The 15,397-nt window shown below is 36.9% G+C and overlaps 2 pseudogenes; both read right to left on the reverse strand.

Annotated features, from left to right (window-relative positions):
- Positions 1 to 4,509: 4,509 nt before the first annotated feature.
- LOC149108912 (trace amine-associated receptor 1-like) lies at positions 4,510 to 5,813 on the reverse strand (annotated as a pseudogene).
- Positions 5,814 to 14,285: 8,472 nt separating this feature from the next.
- Positions 14,286 to 14,930, reverse strand: LOC149108913 (uncharacterized; annotated as a pseudogene).
- Between the last annotated feature and the right edge of the window lie 467 nt (positions 14,931 to 15,397).

The following is a 15,397-nucleotide window of genomic DNA, read 5'->3' on the forward strand; positions in this document are numbered from 1 at the left end:
AGAAAGAAAATCTTATTCGTAGGGGGACATTGGAAGTTGAACCAGAGAAATTCGATTCAGGAGTCAGGATACATTAACTTACCATTACACCATCAGAGCGCTGGTTGCCAAGAACCCGATTTTTTTAAATTTACATGCTGTCTGCAAAATGTACATATATTACAGTAATAATAATGATAATGATGATGATGACGACGACGTGAACCAAGCTTGGAAATGTTGCGTCGTAAGTCGAACTTTTCGACCAATCAGTCCAATTCTCATATTCGACTCTGGAAGTTATACTTAACATGATTAATCAGCAAACGCTTCAAGCTGTGTGGCTATGTAAGAAGCGCGCAACACGCGCTCGTGGAATAATTAGAGAGATTAAGCATGACGTTAAGTCAAACGGGAAACGGCAAAAATGAAACTTTTGCCCTCTGTCTTCAGATGTCTGTACAGTAGAGTGAAAATATTTGTATTTGCGGTGAATAGTAGAGGACATTTTTCTATTTTTGTGTGATTTATTTAAGGATTACAAGAAAGGAAAAAAAATTAGAGGTAATCTTTGCCGTTTGCCGTCTGCGGTAAACGTCATGATTAAATTCTCTAATGTTAAACGTCTCTTGCATTTGCTGAATGCATATGTCGTGTTTCAATATTATTCTCGGTAAGGGCAAAGCAAAAAATACCAAATTGTATCTAGGGTAAAATTGAGCCACATGTCATTTTCTAGCTTAAAAGACAATCTTTTCTAGAACATTGACGATTCTTTCGGAGCCCAATGTCATTGCAATTTGTTTTCGAGAACCTCGTTTCAAAGCAATTTTGATTGACAGTAGTTCAATGTTCTAAAGGTGTCGTTTTGTTTCTTCAATAAAGGTATCGCGAATCAATTTATTTGTACTTTGGTCTTTTAAGTTGGAGTTTTAGACAAAAAATGTTAAACCCATTTCTCCTAAAAGTAAAATGTCTCAACTTCAAGAAAAGTATATTTTTTCCTTTTTTCTTTTCAAAGTGAATTTTATTTTGTTAGACAAAAAAAAAAAAAAAATTGTACTACATCAGGCGACAGAATTTTCCTTACTTCATCAAACAAGCTTCAGGCCATTTCAAGTTTTTCAAGTGCAGGAGAGTTATGGCCGCACCACTGTACTCCCTACCCAAAACAGTGGTACACTGGTACACTGGTACACTGGTTCACTAGAAGCTCGATTTCCGTCGCTCTCTCGAGTCCGCTCTACGCTGGAGCGCGAGCTCCTTTCCCGAGCGGCGGCTGGTAATTGAGCATAGGTACGCAAACACTGCAATAGCGAAAGAATGCAGGCATTCCATCTCCCATTTGAAACGCCAATGCTTATATTGTAATATACTGAGAGATCAGAAACCTAAGGCAAACAGTCAGTGCTACAAGAAGAAGAACATTATGGTGCATGCAAGTTCAGTTAATATAAATACCCTTTATTCGTCAGACGTATTTTCTATTTGTCCATTTGGCATTTCCCCCTTCCCCAGGAAACATAAGCTTATTTTAAAAGATAACTATAGGTGTTTTAAATTTATCCCTCATAGGTTTGATTGAAACAACCGCAGACAGGCGTGAATCCTAAAAATTGAAACCCCGTGTGATCGACAGAGGTAGTTGGTTATTTAACGCCCCCCGCATCCAAACGAGAGTCATTCTTCATGTACAGCATGGGCATAAACAGCAACGAAACAAACATCAATTCATCCAACTCAACATTTTATTGCCGGTACTCACCGTATGTATCATCATGGATGTTACAGTAATGATATCAAAAGACTGCCCAAACATTGGTAAAGACGTGGTTTTCATTTTTGTAACACAATAGGTTACCACAGCAACAGTAACACCTGCTAAAAACACCCTTAATGTTAGCTTTCAGTACTTATATTTAAAAAACAGGAAGATGAAACCCTTCTTAAGTTGGAAAATATTGGAAAATTATTTTCCAAGTTGTGGGTGTAGAACGGTTTCACTCCTTCAGTCCGTCACTTCTTGTTAGACATTTCGAACCCCGGGGGGATAGAAGGGGGCGGTGGGGGGCGGCGGACTCCCATATGCAAAGGTCGGGAATGTTCGTCGGAAGATCTGAATTAAACCCTCATAGGAGACTACAATAATGTTGAGTGACAGTTGTTCCAATTACGAGTTGTTAGAACTCTACGCAAGCGCAAAGTATTTTTCTACGTCTTTAACTCTCCATTCCTCCCAGTCTCTCCCTTCCTTAAATCGGAGCCACTTTTCAACTCATCTTGGCGCATCTTTCTTTCTGTACTCTCAATACCATGATTATGTTCGTTCTTTAGATCACTTTAAAGAGGTTCACATTACTGTACATTTTCCTATCCTTTGCACTCTATGAAAACCACTCCACATCAATATTAGTTGCCGCAGACAGACTGAAAAAAATCCTTATCCTACATAATTATAAGCTTTAGAGACTAATAAATTTAAACTTCCACACAAACTTATGCGAGTGATTATGGGTTTAATAAATGGTTAGTCAATCATACGGCATGTTTGAACTCGTTTGATTCAACCGTGACTGTACGTTAGAGCACAAAGACGGGAGGCCAAAGTCAGCATTGTTAGCATGACTTTTCTTATGTGAAATTTAAGAATTGCCTCTTTGGACAAGTTTTGTTTTCAATTTCTACTAGCAAGGATTCACTTATTTTATTCATCTCATAACTTTAAATGTATGTACATTTCACAGTCATTTCCAAATCAAACCTCAGTAAAATTAACAACAATGAAGAACAACCCTAAAAATAGAATAAAACAGCGCTGTCTCGATACAAGCCATGGTGCTTATTACACAATATTTGTACAACGCATGATGATCTACTTGTGCGAGCAGTTGTTACCGTTTGTTCTTGAAATTGTGAAATGGTGTTTCTCTTAACATGTCTATACACTATTTAGAGCTAGATGAATGTATAACATACTTAACCTTATTTGTGCAAGTCTGAAGGTATATATAATATACAATACTGCATCAATGATTCAAAGTGGTATACTTTTAAATGTCACACAATGGACGGAATTTTTTTCCGTACACACAAGTGCCTATGAGCCTTCATAGTTTTGCAAGGAAGGTGAGAAGTTGTTTTCAACAAATCATTAATTTATTCAACTTCAAAACCCTCTTGCTAAACAAATAACTTTAAAAATCGGTTAAGACGAGGTTCTGGAGGTTCTGGAGGGAGGTTTAATGATAGCTTAGAACTGATTAAGGTTTTAACTGTGAGTTGAGAAATGATGTTTTTTTAACTGAAAGCTGAGGTCTAAGGACTAAAAAATAACTGATAGCTGAGATATGGGCTGAAATCCAGAATAATAGAAGAAATCACTGAAAATGTATCTGCTAGCTGAGATTCCTGTACCCTAGACTAGACCCTGTTAACTGAATGCAACCAGTGCAGTTTGGTGTTGCAAAATGTGAAAAAGTCTTGCAGGCTCCCCATAATGGCATAGGATAAAATTATAGTGTTGTGAGGGAGCATTGACTCTTTTATCGATTTCTAATCGTGGTTCTTTGCCAAGCTAGAAACTAATTAGTCGTGTCTGTTGCTCCTTCATTTACCCTAGCGCAGCCTCATTTAATTTAAGCAGGGAACACACTCGAGCCTAGCAGTATTCATTTTTAACCTTAGTTTGTAGTATTTTAATTCTTGTTTTAGTTTTTAATCTTAGTTAGCTTACCGCATAGGTTTTTGTCCTTTTTATTGTATTTTCGATTTTAATGTATTTTAATGGTTTAACATTTATTTTCTCAGAGGACCCTTCTGAAAACCACCTCCTGGTGATTGGAGGCCTCCTCTTAAAATATTATGTATTATTATTATTATTATTATTATTATTATTATTATTGCGCTATAACAGTGCAAACGCAATCTAAAAAGGCCCCAAGGTGATGCTCTTCAACGGCAATATGTGCTTTGTGAGGGCTTTGTAGTAACGATAGCGTATTGTACCGTCTGTTTCTCTGAATATGTGATCTCAGTATGCTGAAACTATGCATTGTTTCTTAATCTAGACGGAGAGAGGATATTGCTTTTGGAATCTACGTGCGAGAATTTGTTCCAATAGCTGAGGTGTCAAACTCGGCGATTAACAACGGCATTGAACAACTCGTTTAGACTTCTGTGAACCTGAGAATTTTAAATTAAACGGAATTCGCAGTGAAACACGAATACGAAATACAAATAGAGCGCCTGGACATAATAATCCCAGACAGTTAAAGAGAAACGTGGGATAATTAAGCTTCACTTGATTAGTGAATCGCAAATGGCTGAAATGTTTGTAGTGCCGTCTAGCCTGTTACTTGCAGTTTTCAAAATCCTGTATCAAATCGAATCGACCGCTGCTCAGCGATGCGTCCTATGAGGCCCTGATAATTGCTGTCAGCGTTTCTGATTTTCCAATTATTCCATGTCAGTTAGCAACGGGCAAATTCCACTGCGTGTTGCTGGAATCACAGGATTTCGATCTTGGTATATTTAATGCAGATCTAAGCCCACTAAAGAGCTGCTGCATGTATCAAGCGTAGGAGCAGATAAAGACTTTTTCAACATAAGCACACTGGGTGTCACATGAATAGAAGCATGAGTTAGATTACAAGATGCTGATCTTGTCAAGCGTTGCGTACGTGTTCCTACTTTCTGCAACTCTGACGACCTAAATGGACCCTTTCGCCTGACAAATTGAGTGTCACCAACTGATGACGACTTTGCTTGAGGTTTCTTCATCCCTAACAGCTCACGAATAGCGTTCCTAAATCGGTGGTCTCTATAACAGTAAAACAGTGGATTAAATAGAGAGTTTAAGTGCGTCGCTATTTGTGTTAACCTGATAGGCTCATTTGTACGAAAAACTGGCACAACATGTCCTAAGATGCCAAAAAAAAAAAATGCTGGGATAAACGAAGATATTATCGCAGCGGTTAGCAAACCAGTTGTCTTGGCAACTTTAGACTCTAGTTTTGCTTTCATTAGAACGCCGATTTGAGAGATTCCGTTTGGTTTACGATTGCGTATTCAATAGAAAACCTTTCCATAAAAAAATGCAACAAGAAATAAGCAAACAGCTTCTACAGCAGTCCACGCGGTCAAAATGCGTTCCATGATTGCACGATCCGCAAAGACCATAGTCGTGGCAAAGGTTGCAACTGTTGGGAAGAGCGCAGAGAGCCAGGTACCTATCGTAATCTTTTTGACCCGGCCATTTGTGATGATAAGCTTGTATTCCTTCCATTTTTGTATCGCCACGTACCTCTCCCAAGCAATGATAGTCAAGTAGTGCATAGTAGCTGTAAAGAGTAAAGGCCTGAAGAAATGATTCACCGCATATAACATACAGGTATACTCAAACGAAACTTGACGTAATGAAAAGAAATCAATTGTGGCATATGTAGGCATAAGTACAACGCCAACTAGCAGATCCGTAACGGCCAGGTTTGACAACACAATGTTTGAGGGTTTTTGCAGCTCTCTTCTTTGCTTTATAACTAGGATTATGAGTGCGTTCAAAAGAACGGTGGGGAATGAAACCATGACCGTTATGAGGCCTATAATCAAGTCAAAAGTTGAACCACTGACTTCCCATGACACATGCGGTGCGTATGGACAATGAAACGCTGAGTGGGATGAACTGAAGTTTGTTTCATTGTTATACAGGTCCATGATGTAAATTAAGGAGGGATGCAGGCGCTTTTAAATAACCAACCACCTCTGTCGATTACATTCGGTCTTCAGTTTCAGCATTTACGCCTGTCTGCGGTTGCTTCAATTAATCCTGTGAGGAGTAAAATTGAAACAGCTATAATTATCTTTACAGTAAACGTATGTTTCGTGACTGCTGTTCCTGTTTCGTGACTTCCTTGAAAGTAAACCATATTCTAAAGGGACCCTTGATCTATGTTAGTGAAACGACCCAAGAGAACGGTATACAAAGGCATAAATATTGTATTTCGTCACACATATCTTTGTTTTTGTGTGTGGGGACCAAATGGACAAATAGGCAACGTGTCTGATCGATATAGGATGTTTATTAATTACACTTGCATTCAGCATAATGTTCTTCTTCATATAGCATTGACTGCTTGCCCTAGGTTTGGGATCGTTCAGTTCCTTATAATAAAGTTGTGAAGATATGTGTGACGAAATACAATAACATATTGTAATAAGCATTGGCCCTTAAAATAAGAGATAGTCTGCCTGCATTCTTCCACTATCGCAGCTTTTGCCTCTGCTAATCCGTAGGCTTAATTATCAGCCGCTGTTTGGGAGAGGAGTCCGTGCTCCAACGTAGACGGGATTCGAGAGAGCGGCGGAAATAGAGCCTCTAGTGAACCAGTGTACCAGCATTTTGGTTAGGGAGTAAAGTGGTGCGATCATCACTTGAGATACCTGAAGTTCTCTCTTTTTTTTAAGGAAAAGTAAGCAGACTTTTCTTGAAGTTGAGACCTTTCTTTGCTTTTAAGAGAAATGGGTTTAAACTTTCTTCTTTCATATTCCGACTCAAAAGACCAAAGTACAAATAAATTGATTCGGGATACCTTAACTGAAAAAACCAAAAGACACTTTTACAACGTTGCTTTTAAATGAGATTGTCCAAAACCAATTGCAACAATTGGGCTACGAGCGAATCGTCCATGTTCTAGAAAGAATAATTTATTGACCCTCACCCCACCCGTAAGGTTTTGTCAATAGTTTGAATAGACGATTAACTATAATGGGCTAAAACTGCCAGTAGCTGTTCATTCATCCTCAACGGAAACTTTGATTTGTCGATTGTGTGTCCATGATTTTTATGTTATGTCTCAGATTTAATTTAAAATTATAGGCACCTCTTGTTAAAAATATGCTATCTCCGACGGTTTTTCCACGAATTAAAGAAAAACTATAAAAAATATATATATATATATATATAGGACTTATAATGTCTGATCAACTCAGACAAAGAGAGTAAAATGAGCCGCAAACTTAGAAACGTTCTTTTAGCTAATTCATTTCCTATTAAAGAAAAGATAGTTTGTCTTTCTATCTTTAAACTTTAATACGTATCTAGTTGTGTTATGATAAGTTTGTGGATACCTTTACTTTATATCAAATAATGTTTTGGCTGCATATTTTACACTTTCAATTTTATCGCTTCACACTTTGCTATAAAAGTGTTTTTTTTTTTAGTTTTGAAAGCCATGCTGAGCTATCTTTAAAATACAATTATATGCTCAGTTCAAACCATTCTGGGACGTGTGCGACTTCCTCTTTATTGAAAAATGGTTTTGGTCTAATCAAAACACAAACCGTGCCATCTTGTCATTCAATTAAGGAAAAAAAATGAAGGAACTGGTTCATCTGCGTTTTTTTTACTCTTCTGGAAATACCTGATCAGCAAATTAATATAGAGACTTTTTCTACTACCTACCATGAACAGTACTGTTATGCGTTGTTTATTTTTTGTAAGTAATTGTTGAAGTGAGAACGGTAAGTCAGAAACAAGATCTTCATGAGTGGGAGAACACTTTACGACTTCTTGGCAAAATGCAACAATATTCTTCGTCTCAATATTCATATTACATATTATTCATATTCTCCGTCTCAATGTTCTCCCTTACGTTGTGGCGATTTAGTGAGCTGACACGTTATCAAGTGATACCGATGTTGAATCCTTTGGAGTGAGGTCAACTGCCTTTAGTACCAACAATCGTAGATTTGAGGTAGAGTAGCAGAACATTTCGTGTCAAAATTCTCCTAAACTAATTGGAGAAACAGCATGTTTGCGAAAACTTGAGGGACTTCCCGAATTGTACCGTAACAGGCGAACAGCTTCACGTACTTAACTAACCTGTGCCATTCTTAATAGTTTACATTCTTGATATATGTATTGCGTTAAGAATTATATTAATAGCTGTCATAAACATCTGCCAATTTTATAACTAACTTCATCTGAAAAGTTTTACTCTAAATATTCAGAGTTAATGAAACCGAAACTAACGAATCGATATAAGAGGCAAAGAACTGAAAAATGATCGGAACCAAACTTAGGGTGGATAAAAATTTTTAACATAAAGTTTGTGGATAAATCTTAATTATGTGATTGTTTAAATTAAACCAGGAGCAGTAATTTCATGCGGTGCTTATTTTTGTAATTGACTTTTAGGGTGAGAACGGACAATCTAAAAAGAGATCTTCATAAATTTGAGAAAGCCTCAAGACAAGGTGGTAAAATACAACATTTTCAGTCCGTCTCAATATTCTGCCTTAGGTTGTAGCTGACACGTTGTCAGGTGACACTGATGTTGACCTTTTCTGATCGTTTCACTAGGAACGTTTCCATTAGTAAAGTTCGGTAGTTCCTCGACGAAACTAAACCTGCTACCTGTGGATTTTATGATTCGCGACAAAGTTTAAAACCGACAAATGCAAGGAGATTACGGGATCAATAATCAGGAAATAATTGTAAGGAAAACAAATCTATAACTTAGAACACTGAAGTAACATTTATCGGTCAAAATTGCTCCTTACCTAACATTCAACGATAGTAAAACTGGCGATAGTGTGCCCGTAAAAATCTTTGATTTTTGTCGATTTAGCCAGAAATGATCGTGGGACTAACATTCATAAAGTCGCCTTTCGATGCAATTTGACGCCAAGTTACTTTCTAGGTACTGAAATCAGGGCAACTGAGTAAAATTCTAATTGCTCCAATAATTAAAGGGTTGCCGACTCAATTGAAGTGAATGGAACGGCCTTTAGCGCCAGCGATGGTTACCGCTTTTAAGTGTATAAATGGAGAGTAGCGGAAAATTTAATGTGGAAATTCTCCACGCTAATTGTAAATACTGCCTGGTTAAAATTACTGGGGCGCTATCTTTACTGGGTGGCGCAGATTTCGAAATTCTTATTTAATAGGTGATGTCTTTACGATAATCTTATTTTTCCCGGTCATTTCGCAATAATTTACTTTTCGGATCAATTGATCAGACTCAAATTACCTTATCACACCTGTCAAACATTTAATTACTTTCGTTTCGTAAATAGTATTATTAATATCTATATCTCGGCTTTTCTGATGATATAATTATTTTTCCGTTGCTTGGCTGATTTTCATGGGGCACACGTTTAAACTAATCAAATATATATATATATATTCTGTCAGGGGTGTTTAGAGTCGCCTCAAATGTAATAAAACAGGGGCTTCGAGCAGTTAGAAGGTGTGTTGGCCAGCTAAAAGATGACTAGTATTTAATTTCAAAGCGGGCAAAAACTTTGTTAATTTCCTAATTTACCTAATTTGGTTGATCTCAACCTTAATATTTATAGTTTAAGAATTCAAAAAGCAAGTGAATATCATGAAATTCACAATAAAATCCGAAAACAATTGATTAGAAGAAAATGATCGAAATCAAACTTCCAGTTAATAAATTTGGTTTTGAATTTTTAACATGTGTACGAAATCTTCGTATGTGACTATTAACTCTTGAGCGGTGCTTCCTGTGATGCTGATTTGTATTTTTATTCTTTCCTCTGTCCAGAAATATCTCTTTCGAAGAAAGATTTCACAGCTGGGCGAGATGTGATATTCCACTCTGAAAATTTTTGATAATTCATTTCTTTCTCCGTTTTCTCCTTAGTTTTAGATTTGATTGAGAAGATATATCAAAAGCTCAAGACAGTGTTTGACCACATTTCCAAACACCTCGAATTTCGTCAAAAATACTCCGCTGCGAGTCGGATTTTTAACTCTCTTCTCAGTGTTTGGTAATGTGGTCAAACACGGTCTTTCGTGTTTGATATATTACATATTACATGCTATTTAGTTTGCTGGCGGTAGTGGGCTTTGGGAATCGTTTCCCTGCAGTCAATTTAACCAAAAATTGTCGATAAGTAAATGATGCTCGTAAAGTCGCTCAGCGATACCATTAATCACAGAATCCTTTGCAACTGAATAATAAATCCAAAATGGTTCAGTCAGGTTAAAGGATTGCCGAATTGCTTGGGAGCGGCCTGTAGCGCCAACAAAAGTTGCCGCTTTTAATCAAAAATGTAAATGGAGAGAGGTGGAACATTTCATGTGAAATTTCTCAAGATAAATAGGGAAGACTACTTGTTGGTGAAAACTTTCTTGTATCGCTAAAGTTGCAAATAAGGGCGGTGCAGATTTTGAAATTAATTGTAGCTTGACTGTCATCATATTAATTTGGGTATATTCATTTTTTAAGGTCATTTATACTAGTTTACAAATTTAATTGTATTTCACCTGACGATCCTTTAATTATCTTTATTTAGTAAATAGTACTATTAATATTTATAGGTTGGCTTATGTTATTTTTTGTCGCTTGCTCGAATTTCACGGGGCACACTTTTACGCTTCTGATATTTCCGCTAAGTTATATGTTTGTTATGGTTTATAGTCTGCTGCCACGATATCAGAGTCCAGTTAATAATGACCGCTCTGGTCATCTCACGGGGAACGTTTCCGACTCAATTATGTTATTGCAGGCTAGATTTCATTAGACAAGGCGCTTGTTTACATCTCTGGTACATTCATGATTTTTTTCGTTTGCTTTAAATTGCATGCCTCTTTCAGCATAAATCGTTGCACTTGTTATCACCATGGATGAAATTTGTCGTAGCACCAAGCCATCTAAGGAGCTGCTGCATTTATCATCCGTAAAGACTGCATCCATCCGACTTAATTTTAGCCTTCCTTATTGCCTTATTTACCTATCCATTCATACAGGAACTAGCCACTGATAGTTGACTTAAAGCCAAATTCGATGTATTAAAAAATCCCTACTCATCTCTTTGCCTGAGAGGAATAAAACAAATATGCCGTGCGCTTGATACAACTTCTTGTTATTCTCCAAAGCCTTGGAGCCAGGTATCAAAATTGGCCTATTTCAACACTGTGGAGGTTCTGTTGACTCGGGTTTGTCTACGTTAATGTTAGTTGTCGGATGAATGACCATTTTGCCTGTCTACCTCATTACTAACTAGCAAACACAGATATCAGTGAGTGCATCTTGCCTTTGTGTTCGCCGGTGTTGGATAATTACACAAACAAGATATAAAATAGATAAAATCAAATAACTAATTAAATACCTCCAATATTAGACCTTTTCTTGTTCTTTATTTTTATTATTATTAGTTTACAAACACAATATACGTAGGAAAAACTACACAAAATAAAAAGAGGAACATAGTAATATTACAGCAAAATATTTACAGTACAATATGATAATTAACACTACTTACATCGTTTAGTTTACAGTTTGTAAATTTCCGGTATTTTTGGTGTTAAAGTTTCGAACAAAAGGCAGCTATACTAACGCTACACTTGCCACATATTTACAGTATGGTAAACATTATATTACTGACCAAAAAAAAAAAAAATGAACACTATATACATCGTTTACTTAGTTAACAAAACAAAGAAAACACGTCATCAATGCATGCTAAATAATATGTTGAAAGGATTTTTGGAAAGCAGTAATATGCTTGTTTTTAAATGCTATTTCTTTCTGCATATTTAGTTTTTTCTTTTAGAAGTATGAGAAAACTGTTGAAAGAGAGCTTTTCGTCGTGTAGTCAGCTGCAGTATGTAGAAAATTTCGCAATTTTACAACTATTTATTTTGTTTTTGGATTTGATTGATCTTGTCAAGCGTTTGGTACGTTTTCCAGCTGTGCACAACTCAAACGACCTAAAAAATAGGTCCGCAATGCGTACTTGTGGCCTTATGCTTAGTTTGATTCCATTCCGTTGGCAATCACTGTAAAGATAAAGGTGTAGAAATAAGTGAATTATGTAACATAGACTTTTTTATATTTCTAGCATTAACATAAACAAGTCGTTAAAACAAGTGGGAAATTTATTGCAGAACACTATTTACTTATTTACTTTATCCTCTGATAATATTTAACTCTTATTTCCTATGGTGCATAACACAACAACAGTGTCTCTTTATTTAGCCCCATTTTGTGTAGCATTCGATTCTGTTAAGTTTTGCTATCTTTTAATTTACTGGAATCGGTGGTATCTGTCATGCTTGCCCTTTTAGATCTTATCACGCACGGTTTTACAGACTCGTGAACACCACTTAATGGTGTATTTATCGATTAATTAACCTTGTATTTCCGTTTTCGTGGGAAAAATCTGGACATTTTCAGGCGCAGAGATATTGTGTGCAGACTGTTTAATCTTTTCTTGTACAAGTTTTTTCGTTGTTTAAAACTTTTAAAGTCTTTAAAAGAATACTCAAAAAGTCTATATTGGGTTCTTTTCTGTAAAAAGCTATCGCTTTTGGTATCATTGAGAATTGTGATTGAGAAATAATTGTGATAGTTTGGGTGGTATTTATTTTATTAAGATTGACGTTTCCTGTCAAATGGTGATAGAGCGGCTTTCACTATTTCTCTTAGAACAGGAAATTTGCGGGAGTAAGGAATGACCGAGTTTGTATTCGAGTTCGAGTTGGACCTCGAATTCGATTTCGAGTTGGACCTCGAGTTAAAATTTCAAACGCAAGTTAATAATTGGCAATAAATACCTCTTACTAACCGAGTTCGAAGGTCATACTGTAAGTTACGAAACGAGTTTTTCCCCATCTATTTATAGACCAAGCGCGAAGCGCGGGGGCCATAAATCAAAGGGGAAAACGAGGATCCGTAACTTACAGTACGGACCGAGAAAACGAGGTCAGTAAGATATTTATTACATCTCTACTGTGTGTCTGACGGGCTCAGGAGCTATTTTTATTCACGCGGAACGGCTTCAAATTTCTGACGCACCTCGAAAGCAAAACGACTCAATTTGAAATCATTGTTAAGTGACTCTTAAATCGTTAGTAGGTTTTAATACACAATTTTAGAAGTAAAAGAAAGTTTTTTAAACTATTACTTGCTAAAAATGTTAAGAAGACTTGGTGGTAAATCTCGAAACATTTTGGCAACAAAAGTAGATTTAAATTTTAGTGGGCCGTATAGGAGAATACGGCCCGCTAAATTAACCAATCACAGCGCGCGTACTAACTGAGAGATACAATAATTAATGTTAAAAATCAACCTCTTTCCAAGCAGCGAAGGGTAACTGAGATATAGGCAGTCCCGATGGACAAAAAAAAAAAAAAAAGATGGATTGTATAAGCAGATGCACAAGCTGGGTGAATGTGACTGTGACGTGAAAGAATTGAAAGTTGCCATGAAAAGTACGTGAAGAAGGCGTTTTATTATCACCTTTCTAGTGCCTTTTAACGCATAATGAGCTCAAGGTAACAAACAATTTATTATTCAGTTGTTTTTGCCGTTTAAGCAATACAATTGTAGGCACACACCAAATATAGAGCAGGGATATAGATTTTCATGTGTTACCATTTGTCACCGCGGATGAGTAATATCACATTTTCCTCTTATTAGACGATTTCATATGATTCTGAATAAAAACAAATTCTTTTTAATTACCTTTATACATTTCATTTCTTTCTCCAAACCAGGAAATGTGTGATTTCACATAAGATGCCAGACTTGGACAACGTTAAAGCCACGAGTCACGACTCTTGTCCTTTCTTAAGAGAGATGAACACTGCTTTCTTTTGATTTGCACCCATTTTTACTCGGGCTTCCTTAGGAAAGCCCGAGTCATGAAATGTAAGCCCTTCTTGGTCTCCAAAAGGGGGTTCATGGTCCAAGGCGTTCCTAGCGTAGACCGTGGAAACTGGGGATGAGAGTGCAACAGCTTGTGTTATCACGTGCTCGCTCTTCGTCAACAACATAATTTACAGGGTGCTATGTTTTGTGAAGAACGTTTTGGAGAGAGTCACGCCTTGCACGTTCATCTCACATACTAAGATGTCGATCTTTTCGGAACGGATCGGTCCACGAATTATTTCGTTGAAAGCCTGTCAAATAATCAAAGTTCATGCTCATTCACACGAGATAACAAATGAGCCCTGCACGAGTTCAAACAACGCAAACACTGGCAGAAAACCTTGACCATGCACTTTCAACTAAGAGTATAAAATGGTTTATGAAGCTCACTTTTTGATAGAATTCGGGATAAAAATGAAGAACTGTTTTTATTTTTTTTCTGGGAAAGCTTTTGGGCACTATACTTAAGGATTACAGAAATTTTGAAATTCTACGGTATTAGTCGAGATTTTAGAATAAAAACTAGCGGTAAAAAACGACGTTACGATCTCTCGGAGATCATTTTCAAGTTGAAGAAAAAACGAATGAAATATACATATATAAGTACAAGTCAGGGCTTGAGAATGTCAAACGATAAAATATGTAAATGCAAACGCTAAAATGTAAGTGTTAAAATAATAAAATACTACAAAGAAAACCTACACAAATAACTTTGCACAGATTGAGTCTGACTGTTTGTTCAATGTTGGCGTAAGCTCCTTTATAAAGAGCATTTCGTAGATCAGGCAGTCGAATTTACTTTGGCACTTTCTCAAGATCTTAAAATCACGATATATGTCACTTGGGACTGTTCCATGCTGCTCTTTGATGTGATTCCCGATTGAAGACGATCCTTTGTGTTCCTCAACGCGTTGATAGAGGTGTCGGCACGACATAGTTTGCATCACACAAACCACACTTGTAGTAGTAAACAACGCGTTGCTGGTTAATGATAGGCGGCTTCTTTTCTTTTGGTTTGATCTCGTGTCCGATCTTGCGGCTTGTATACACAGGACGAATATCAATTCCAATTTTTCGGCCTAGTTCCCCATGTCGTCCTCGCGCGGAATTGGCCGATCTCTGATCCTTGAATGATAACACTATTCTGACAGGCGTTTCATTCACGTTACGTGCTCGAGTGGAAATTGGATCGCCAGAAACTTTCTTGGTGACAAAATTACTGATGGTCGATTGTATCAATTGCGTAATAATTCCAGGACCCAACGCATATATATTTCATTCGTTTTTTCTTCAACTTGAAGATGATCTCAGAGAGGTCGAAACGTCGTTTTTTACCGCTGGTTTTTATTCTGAAATGTTTTTCAAAAAAAATACTTATAAGAATTAGTCAAGATCGTTAGGTATATCTAAGAGACTGTCTCTCTATAAAACCACCCACTCAATTCCGCATCAAAAATACATTTGCGCGAAACTCTGGCAGCCGAAGCATTTTTTAAGGTAAGAGTGAAAACAGGTTTGGTTTGACTAGAAATGATTTTCCAATCGCGTTCGGAACGTCGCGTCAGGGCCTTTCGCAACGTCTTCCGTGGAGCTGTAAAATATTTGATTCGCAAAATCATCGCCAAAGAAAATGCTTGTAATAAGTCGGTGGAAACCTCAGCCCACCTTGGATTTTCGTTGTAATAAAAATTATGGTTTGTTTAGTAGAAAGCCCTCGAACTACTCGACAATGCCGC

Source organism: Orbicella faveolata, unplaced genomic scaffold (genome assembly GCF_042242905.1).
Source record: "Orbicella faveolata isolate gen_17 unplaced genomic scaffold, um_ofav_v1 contig_25, whole genome shotgun sequence".
NCBI lineage: Eukaryota > Metazoa > Cnidaria > Anthozoa > Scleractinia > Merulinidae > Orbicella > Orbicella faveolata.